Source organism: Alexandromys fortis, unplaced genomic scaffold (genome assembly GCF_014885135.2).
Source record: "Alexandromys fortis isolate MF-2015 unplaced genomic scaffold, M_Fortis_MF-2015_v1.1 scaffold_8_1_9099942, whole genome shotgun sequence".
Classification (NCBI taxonomy): Eukaryota; Metazoa; Chordata; class Mammalia; order Rodentia; family Cricetidae; genus Alexandromys; species Alexandromys fortis.
Genome location: NW_026067898.1, coordinates 898963 through 909768, shown reverse-complemented (window position 1 = coordinate 909768; position 10806 = coordinate 898963). Strand labels below are relative to the sequence as shown.

General features: G+C 41.4%; 1 long non-coding RNA gene across 2 annotated transcripts; it reads right to left on the bottom strand.

Annotated features, from left to right (window-relative positions):
* Positions 1–452: 452 nt before the first annotated feature.
* Positions 453–7798, bottom strand: LOC126487968 (uncharacterized). 2 transcript variants are annotated; one of them, XR_007588537.1, is made up of 4 exons: positions 6980–7798; positions 3869–3953; positions 3070–3143; positions 453–580 (listed from the first exon to the last, which is right to left on the bottom strand). It is a non-coding gene; the product is annotated as an uncharacterized lncRNA (long non-coding RNA). The 2 variants fall into 2 exon arrangements; XR_007588535.1 differs by having other exon boundaries at positions 3070–3953.
* Between the last annotated feature and the right edge of the window lie 3008 nt (positions 7799–10806).

The following is a 10806-nucleotide window of genomic DNA, read 5'->3' as shown; positions in this document are numbered from 1 at the left end:
TACTTCTTGACTTTTTCCACTTTTTCTGCTGTGTTCTGAGACAGAAAGTCCAAAAGGGACCAAGGACTTTCGAAACATTCTCCTTTAATATATTTTTATTAATTTTTGAGATGTTCATGTATGCATGCAGTATATTTTACTTATATTCAGTACGCAACTCTTAATTCCTCTCAGATCTACCCCTACTCACAGACCAACTTAATATCCAAAGAAAGGAGAGAGAGAGAGAGAGAGAGAGAGAGAGAGAGAGAGAGAGAGAGTGCTACAGGGTCTAATTTGTGTTTACTACAGACCATAGCATGGGGCAGTACAGCAGAGTAAGGAAGACCTACCAGGGACCACACCCTTAAAGAAATCTGACTCTCCTCCCCCAGAAACCATCAATTGCTCCTAGCACCTCAGCTAAGAGGTGGGGCTCACACACCTCTGCAGGTTCCATGCTGGAATTTTGACTGACTTAATCGGGTGCAGGTTCATGGGTGCAGCGGCCTTGTCCGGTCAGGGGGCATCGTTCCTCTCATGAGCTTCGTAGTTCTGCTGCGCATAGAGAGCTCCCTCTATTGCATGCTCACCGCCAGTGCTAATAGTGAGAAGTACAAGGTCATTCACACAGTCATCTTGTTGCAGTCTCGTCTCCCCTACAGCTGTTCTACCGGTTATTATCCCTTGTCATCTGAAACATTACCCCCAAGTGCCTTGTGATGATTCTGTGGTCACTTGTGTCTCCAGTCAGTGTGTTACGACTGCCCATATTCCAGAACTAGGTGCTCCCCATTCCCCCATCCCGCCTTCCAGTCCTCTACAGGCCAGTGTGGACCAGTTTCCACTATCACCACTTTGAGCATGCTCCAAACCCTCCCTAAAAAGTCCAAGCTCTCCAACCCTCCCTATAAAGTCCAAGCCACAAAATAAAAAAGTTTGTTTCCAAACATTCTGAATTATCATGCTTGCTTTTAATTGTCAACTTGACAAGGTCTCAAAGAAATTCTCTAGCCTCTGCTTATTCCTGAAAAGATTATGTAAATTATTGCAACTTCTTCTATTGTCTTATTAAAACATAAGAGAGATGGCTCAGAGGTTAAGAGCACTACCTGCTCTTCCAGAGGTCCTGAGTTCAGTTCCCAGCAACCACATGGTGGCTCACAACCATCTATAATAAGATCTGGTGCCCTCTTCTGGTCTGGTGGCATCTATGCAGATAGAACACTGTATCCATAACAAATAAATAAAAAACTTAAAAAAAAAAAAAAACTCAGGAGTTAACTATTAGGGAAAAGAACTAAGATTTCCACAAACAATCACCTGCTCTGTTCCCCACCTTCCCCAGTCTAAACAGCTGCCCATCTCCTTAGGCCTTTCCTTAATCCCCCTCTGTATCCCTCTAGCTTCCTCTGAGTTCACCAGAAAGCTCTATGGGCCACTCTGGACAGTTTAGTGTAGACTCCACCCTCCAAACTCAGATCCAACTTCATTGGCAGTCTCAGAGCGGCAACATAAGCAAATCTCTTGCAACATTTCCCTCTTTTTGTTCAAATAAAAAGGAAGGGTTTTTAACTCTAACAGCAAAACTATATACAATAAGAACAATTATCAGGTAAGAATTACATTCACGGGCTGGAGAGATGGCTCAGTGGTTAAGAGCACTGACTGCTCTTCCAGAGGACCTGAGTTCAATTCCCAGCATCCACATGGCAGCTCACAACTGTCGAAGATCCAGTTGCAGGGGATCTGACACCTTCACACCAATGCACATAAAATAAAGTTAAATAAACCGTATTATATATATGAATATATATGTATATATATATATATGAATTACATTCACAATGACCAGTTTATTTGTATTTGGCAAATTCAGAGAAAAAAACTCCATTATCTATTCTCTCTTGATGAGTCAAAGTTTTGTACCTAATTTACTTTCTATTATAACTAAGGAAAACTGTACCTGTAACTATCTAGTCCTCAACCCCATCAGAGACCTGAGAGAGATATAAGTAAGCAGGAAGTGCCAAGTAAGCATCTTCCAAAACTATAGAATTAACAAAAACAGTTGGCTGCCTGGACAGTCACCCAAGATTCTTCTGCAATGTTAGGGCATCCATCTTTGACCTCCAGGTCTAGAATATCTGACAGAAGAGATTTTGTGCAGCAGGAAATTGTGAAGGGCTATCCTACCTTGTCTTGGCAAAGTTTGTCAGTCACCTTCTTTTGTGTCTGTTTGCCTAATTTGGACAGCATACTGTCAGCACTCAAGGCAAGAGCAATTTCCTGTCCAATGGCTGCCTTCACCACATTGAAAGCAAACTCCATATTGAGGTTCTTCAATGCCCATCATACCTTTTTAAAGTAACTTGATACTTCCAGGAGCAGATGTGTCCCATCGTCATGAAAAGCCTTACATTAGTAAATCATTTTACATGTATTCTGTAGGCCCCTGTTTGACCTTGAAAACATACCTAGCATGACTCTAAATTTGATTGTTATAGATGACTAACTAATAACATGTCTTTCTTTGTTATCCCTAAATAGTTTACAAGGACAAAAATTTTATATTACATTTTTAAATTAGCTGCATAGGTATAATACTTTAAACAAGAAACAGAGAAATATAATATGGTATAACAAAAATAGCCTTAAATTTGTATCAATTATAAGAAAATCTATACCAACATAAAATATTTGAGACTAGTAGTTGCTTTTTTAGTTTGAGAGTAGATTCAATAAGCTACCTTTTTATCCTTTTTGTTTGTTTCTTTGTTTTTGTTTTTGTTTTCTCAGTGTAACCTTGGCTGTCCTGGATCTCACGCTGTAGACCAGGCTGGCCTCTAACTCACTGAGATCCACCTGCCTCTGCCTGCTGAGTGCTAGGATTAAAGACATGTGCCACTGCCATCCAATTTATCCTGTCATTTCTGTATTTCCCCCTTTTTCTTTTCATAACAAGGTCCCTGAATCTAACTTCCTTTGCTTAGTTTCCTCTCTGATCATGACCAATAACAACTTGTTACTGCCCACACTAAATAATGACAAACATCTACTACATGATCAAAAAAAAAACCACCACCCCACCTCTTGAGAATGTGGGCATCATGTTCTTAAAATTATTTCCTGTTGTCTGAGGATGACGGCATCTTTAGGAGATCCTGAAAAAAAATTGAGATAAAGATCAAGTCCTAGGAGAGCTATCTGTTGTCCAAAGTGCAGTATTTATCTGAAGTCCTAACTTGAGCAGTCTCTAAAACTGGACCATGATTGGGGGGGATTGTTTTTTGTTGTTTTTTTACTCTTTAGGAGGCCTGCTGCCCAGAGTCACACAGACTCTTATTATTACTTACAAATATCTGGTCTTAGTTTGGCTTACTTTTTACCCAGTTTTTTTTTTTTTTAATTTTCCCATCTACTTCTTGTCTCTGGGCCTTTATCTTTTTCCATGTCCCTTCTTACTTCTTACTTCATGGCTGTCTGTGTAGTTGGGTGGCTGCCCCCTGATGTCCTCCTCTTCTTCTCCTTTTCTCGTTCCTCAATCTTTTCTTCCCAGATTTCTCCTTCTATTTATTATCTCTGCCTGCCAGCCCCAACTATCCTTCTCTTGCCTAGCTATTGGCCATTCAGCTCTTCATTAGACCAATCAGGTGTTTTAGGCAGGCAAGGTAACACAGCTTCACAGAGTTAAACAAATGCAACATAAAAGAAGGCAACACATTTTTGCATCATTAAACAAATGTTCCACAGCATAAATAAATGTAGGACATTGTCAACTAATATTCCACAGTAGGATCCTCTTGGCTAAATGTTGTGAAGTTTTCCTGAGTAGTTTATAGTCCAAAGCTGATCTTTGGGTGGTGTTTGTTAGTTTATCTGGTGTTACCACAATCCAGGTGAATTTATTGCTGTGGGGCTTCATCATCCTTTTGGAGACTTCACAGGTCACTGTTAGGAATGGCCATGGTTCACTACAGAAAAAAAAAATTAAATCTCTTATGCAGCAGATCTCGGAGATGTTATAGGACCATAATCTATTACATGTAGTATAACATAATCTAATACAACTGGGCTACACAACCTTAATTCCTAATTACCTGCTTCAGACTCAAGCCCAAAATCACAAACAGGAAACCTCCAAAAGGATGATGGACTAAACCTCTGAGCCGTGAGCCTCCCCAACTAAATGTTTTTTTTTTTTTTCCTTTTAAGAGTTGTGGTCATGCTGTCTCTTCACAGCAATAGAAAACCTAACTAAGACAACAACCTAAAATATACTTATTTCCCTTGGTTGAGAAATTCTATGGTTGAGGTCTATGCCTTGAAATGAAAACCAACTCAAATCCGGAGCCGTTATTTTGGGGAAAAAAGAAACTAAGTACCTCCTCCATTATGAAAGAATGTAGTACAAATAACTTACCTCTGGGTAACTCGTGACTACTTGGTCACCACTTGTGACAACCCTCTCAGCAAGCCAGCCTTAGTTGCTAAGTAAAAGTGAGTGTTATTATTCCAAGACTCCTCTTCAATTTACTCTTCCATCCTCCATGGCTATCAAAGCCTGTGTTAGTCCGTTTGGACTATTACAATAGAACGCACTTAATCTAGAAGATTAAAGATCACATGCAAGCCTGCCAGGTCCCCCTTTGGGTCACAGAATATTCATTTGTCATTGGGTCCTTCATGGTAGAAGGGACAAGCCAGCTCTGTGGGGTCTCTTTTATAAGGGCAATAGCCCTATTTATGAAGAATCAGTCCTTATTACTTATCCAGGTCTGAAAGGCACCACCTTGACCTTGGGGTTTAGGACTTCATCATATAAACAGGGGGAAATAGAAGCACAGACATTCAGACTGTAACAGCCCAAATGCAAGGCAGGGTACTTCCTTTAAACTTTATAAAAGTTTTTGTTGAAAGAGACAAGATTTTCTCCCAAAATTGTAGCAAACCAAACTGCCTCAGGTCTTATAGGTCACCTACTGAGTTCTAAAGATCCTAGAAGAAGAGCAGGCTGTGGAGCCTTTGCCCATGGGGACCCTTCCTTCCAGCCCAGCACTAATCAAACCGGATGGCTTTCAGATCACACAGTAAATAGGTCGAATAGATTCTAAATTTTATCCCCACGGATTTACCAAGACCTCCATTGGGATAAGCAGTGTAGTATCTGTGAATAAACCAACTTTTTTTTATTCCCTTAAGACTGTAATTACATAAGAAAAATTAGAAACAGCTCTATTTGGAGATGATAGCGTTTAAGAGATGTGATTTATGAGAGCCATCGTGATAGTGACTGATCCAGGTTAGGATAACCCATGAGCCTGAGTGAAAGGTGTAGGTAACGGGGATCCAGTCCCAGAATATCACCCATGATTGCTTACGTAATTGCAAAGAGAAATAAATAGCTAATAATGATGAAACTGACGGACACCAACCTAAGAAACAAATAGAACCAGGAATGAGACAGACATTTTGGGTCTCATGAGTGAGAAAGATAATTATTTAGAATTTTTGCCAAAAAAAATGTTTTTCCTGGATCTAATCATAATTAGATAAATATAGATATGCATAGCTAGAAAAGCATAAATCATGCATTATGTAAAACCACTGATCTGGATTATTTAAAACTTTCTTTGTCTAAAAGAAAAAGAAGGGGGCTGGAGAGATGGCTCAGAGGTTAAGAGCATTGCCTGCCCTACCAAAGGTCCTGAGTTCAATTCCCAGCAACCACATGGTGGCTCACAACCATCTGTAATGGGGTCTGGTGCCCTCTTCTGGCCAGCAGGCATACAGAATATTGTATAAATAATAAATAAATAAATATTTTTTAAAAAAAGCAACTTTTTTTGGAAAATTAAAGTAGAGTGTGGGGCTGGAGAGATGGCTCCGCAGTTAGAGCACTGACTGCTCTTCCAAAGGACCTGGGTTCAATTCCCAGCATCCACATGGTCGCTCACAACTGTTTGTATCTACAGTGCTAAGGAATTAGGCACCCTCACACAGACATACATCCAGGTAAGACACCAATGCACATAAAATAAAAACAAATCATTTAAAAATTTTAATTAAAGTAAAGCAAATATATAATATATTGTATAAGGCTGCAATAGAGCTGCATGATGAGAAGTTTAACTCCCTATGTGTGGGACCCTCAGTCTGATCCCCAGCACAGAAATGTGGAGAAGGAAGAGGTGCGGGATGGGGAGCAGGGGGGTCATAGATGTTAAATGGATCTAAAGGGCATTATTGGGTGAATTTTATGTTACTATAGACAATATATTAATGACAATATTTCAAAGTTAAATTTCTTGGGACTGATTATATAGTTATGGCAATAAAAGAATGTCTTATTTTTCAGTATTTTAAAAGTAAGGCATCCTAATGCTTCAGCTTACTTTGGAACGAAATATAAATACAAAGACTCCCTCGTATCTACAGATAAGTAGATTTCAAAATTTGATATATCAACTTTCTGGGCAAAATGTGTCCACTGGTACAACAATGTCATGATTATTATGGGATAATCAACCACTTTACAAATGGGTTTGAAGCGAGACCTGCTCCACAGTAGAGAGTTCATGCCTAGTATTGTAAACCTAGTCTTTAAGTCTATGCCTGAGGAGATCAGAGCCCTAGGGGGACTTATTACTATTGTTTTGTTAAGTGGTCATGTTGTCAAACTGCCTTTTTTAAAATTGTATTTATATATATAAATTGGTACTACTCTCAACCTTCGTCCCAGGATCTTCCTTTTGCAGTAGATAGCAGTTAACACAGGGTCACAACGGTTCTAAATGCTGAGAATACGTGACTGACTATGAATTCTCGCTCATAAATTAAGAATGTATATCAAATCCCCACCTCCATCCCCCAAGGCTCAGGGGTCATGGAAGAACAAAAGAAAGAATGTAAGAGCCGCAGGATGGGTAGAATGCCATGAGATAACATCTTACACACGTGGCACGGTCGTTACACTCATTAACACACCAGCTGTGGTTACCTGCATAAGATCAAGCCACTGAAAACTCCCGCAGGAACAGGCGAGCACCTCAGGAGGCCCTACCCTCACTGAGGACCATCAGTAGTTGGTGGTGCCAAAGGAGGGTGAGTCATTCTTTGGAGTGTGGCCTCTGGTAGGTTCCCAGTGCGTGGGCATAGAGGTGCGCCAATCAGACTCAGTGGGTGAACTAAAAAGGAAAAGAATGAGCTATGACTTAAGGAGGAAGACGTGAGGGGGTGGTTTGGGGAAAGTTGGAGGAGGGAAGTAGTGGGTGGATGTGATCAAACCAATTGACGTCACATCAGTTGGCAGCAACAGTACACCAACTGTGGAAGGCGGGTCTCTCAGATCAAAGAGGGTACAATGATGTAACTGAAGGTGGAAGAGAACACTGTGAAATAGTCTTTCTAGCAGAGAGGGGGGAGGGGGAGGAGGAGGAGGAGGAAGGGAGGGAAGGATTAAGGGAGAGACAGGAGCAGGAGAGAAGATGGGGGAAGAGAAAAGTTAGGAAAGGAAATGAACACTTCTCTCCAGAACACACCACACACACACACACACACACACACACACGCACACACACACACGCACAAAATACAAACAAACCTTAAAAAGGTACAAAGTCTCTTATTTATTTATTTATTTGTTTGTTTGTTTGCTTATTTATTTATTTATTTGGTTTTTTTGAGACAGGGTTTCTATGTGTAGCCTTCTTATTCAGTCCAGGAACTCACTCTATAGACCAGGCTGGTCTCAAACTCACAGGGATCCTCCTGCCTTTGTCTCCCAAGTGCTGGGATCAAAGGTGTGTGCCACCACTGCCTGGCCGGTACAGTTTTTTCTTCCGTCTTCACACCAGCATAACCCATTAAGCTTGGCTTCCGGAATCCAAGGTCCCTAACACAGAGTTCCCAACCCTTCTGCCTTCCAGTCACAAAGCCATTCCAATGCTTTAAAAAGCCATGAGATTTAAAGCCACAAGTTTGTCACAGCAAAGGAATTCAGTACCAATTCCTGTCATGATTTCTTAGTTGCTTTTCTATTGCCATACAGAACACCACAACCAAGGCAACTAACTCACAGAAGAAAGTGAGTTCATTGGGGCTTACAATGGACTTAACCTGGACTCAGAGGGTGTGTCCATGACCAGCATGGTGGGAAGCATGGCAGCAGACAGGCATGGCACTGGAGAAGCAGCTGAGAGCTTACATCCTTATCTCTAAGGAGAGAGAGAGAGACAGAGACAGAGCGCGCTTCCTGGGAAAGCACGGGCTTCTGAACCGTCAAAGCCCACTCTCGGTGACACACCTTCTCTAAGAAGGCCTTCTCTCTTAATTCTTCCCAAACAGTTCCACCACTGAGGACCAAAACACGTGAGCCTCTGGGAACTATTCTAATTCAAACCACCACAGTCTCGCTTCCCGTTGCCACGATGAAACATCCTACCAAAGGCAACTTAGGGAGCAAAAAGTTTGTTCTACTTCAGGATTCTAAGTTACAATCCATAGGGAAAGTCAGAGTGGTAGGCAGGAGATTGAGGCAGCCAGCTGCATCACCTTCCTCATCAGGACAAGAGAAAATAAGACTTGCATGCGTATACTCAGCTCACCCCCTCCACTCCCATAAAGCCCAGGATCCCTTGCCCAAGGAATGACACCATCCCCAGTGGGCAGAGCCTCCCACCTCAATCAATGCAATCAAGACAACCGTCCACAGACTTGCCCTCAAAGGCAAGTCAATCTGAACAGTCCCTCATTGACGCTTTCTTCCCAGGTTGTTCCTTGTGGAGTCAATCTGACAATCAAAACTACCCAGCATATTACCTATGTAAAACTTTCCAGATTAGGTGACTGTAATTTGAATTGTCTTAAGAAAAAAGAGAATAAAACAAAGATTATATGCAGAAGGAGCATTTGCCCAATGAGGAAAATGACTGCCGGTATCACTTGGAAGAAATTTTGAAAAAGTGCAACCTAGTTCAGAGGTAGCAAACTGCAGCTAACAGGTCCAACACAAGCTACCCTTATTCTGGTTTTTTTTTTTTTTTTTTTTTTTTGATTTTTCGAGACAGGGTTTCTCCATAGCTTTTGGTTCCTGTCCTGGAACTAGCTCTTGTAGACCAGGCTGGCCTCGAACTCACAGAGATCCGCCTGTCTCTGCCTCCGAGTGCTGGGATTAAAGGCGTGTGCCACCCACCACGCTTGCTACCCTCATTCTGTAAAAACATATATGAACACAGTGATTTCCTCTGTGTGGGAAACAGCAGAGCTCTGTAGTATGATAGAGCCCGTATAACCTACAAAGCCAACAATCAGTACTGTCTGTCCCTGTATAGAAGAAATTTTGCTATTTTGCTTTAGATTCCTGTTTATCCTGTAGGAGTTGAACAACATACTTCAGACACTGACCCCAAAAGTTCAAGTTTGAAAGGTGTGGGACATGTCAACTGTAATTTTGCTTTGTGAGCCCTGAAAGTTTAGGTCAGCAAATGCCAAGCCATTAATAAGGCCTTTGTTATTCACCTGATATCAGAATTGCTTTCAAAGAATTTATCACCCACAGATACTCTTATGTAGTCAGTGATAGCCACTCAGTTCTCTTCTCACAAGAGCACAGCAAATCTTGTCAGTTTTGCTCATCTCTGTTTTTAACATTCCCCTTGATTATAGTGGATGATCTATAAGATTGGATGGAGGGATGAATGGAGGGAAGAAGGGAGGGAGGGAGAGAGGGAGGGAGGGATGAATAGGTGGGTAGATCCATAGATGGAGGGGAAAGTGGAGGATTAATATGATAAAAATATATTGTATACCCTTATGAAATTGCCAAAGAATAAATTTAAAATATTGTATAAGAAGAGGCTCCCATGCCCAAAGGAAACCCAATATTGGCAAGATCAGAAGTTGCCACAAGGTGGGGGTCATTCCTCGTCTCCACTTATGATCAATTATTGGCATATTTCAGGTTAATTAGCAATTTCTTGATCCTTCCCCCAAATCCTAGACCCTCTGGTCCTCCTAAAGCAAGGTCCTTCTTCACTGGTCAGGCGGAGGGATAGCTGGGAGGATTAGATCATTTTTGTTTAAGAATGCCAAAAGAAAAAGAGAGACAAAAAGAGTGTGACCCTTTCCCCTTTGGGTGGGGGAAGCATGTGTGTCTCGTGAAATTTTTTGTTAGGCTTTTCTACAAATCAAAACTATCTCTAGAGGATACATAGATCTTTTCTGTCTCCCCAAGAAACGGCCAGTAACATTATCATTATTCATTAATCCTTTGTGCAGTGGATTTGTTTGGGGGCTGTGACAACAAAGTTTCTGCTTCAAGGTGGGTGTAGGGTCAAGACCAGAGATTCCTCACCAAGCTCAGCTACCTCTGGGGGACCAGAATAGCCTATTGTGTTCGGCAGCACTGGAGTCCTTATCTCTCCTAAACGACACAGAAAAATGTGCAACCTTGAAAGACAGAGGCCCATTCACTTTTTGTAGTTGAAACCAAAAAGCCCTGTACTGCTTTAGAAATAAATGAATTCCCAGTTGGCGAGTGGAGACCAAAGGAAGACAACAGCCCATTGAAAGGTAAATCCATCCTTTGTACAAATAACCAAACTTGAATACCAAAACTAGTTCAGAACTCACACACCCATTGAAAATGACTCCACCGTTTCGCACAATGTGTCTCATTCCTTCCCTTGAAAGGTCTAATTGTCCCTGAAACTGCCTGCGTTTCACAGTGACTCACAGCTGTTCCCTCTCCAGACGCTCTACCTGATTAGCTTCACCTTCAAGAAGAAAACATAAAAGTTAAGGCTCTCAAATCCGTCACTTAGAATC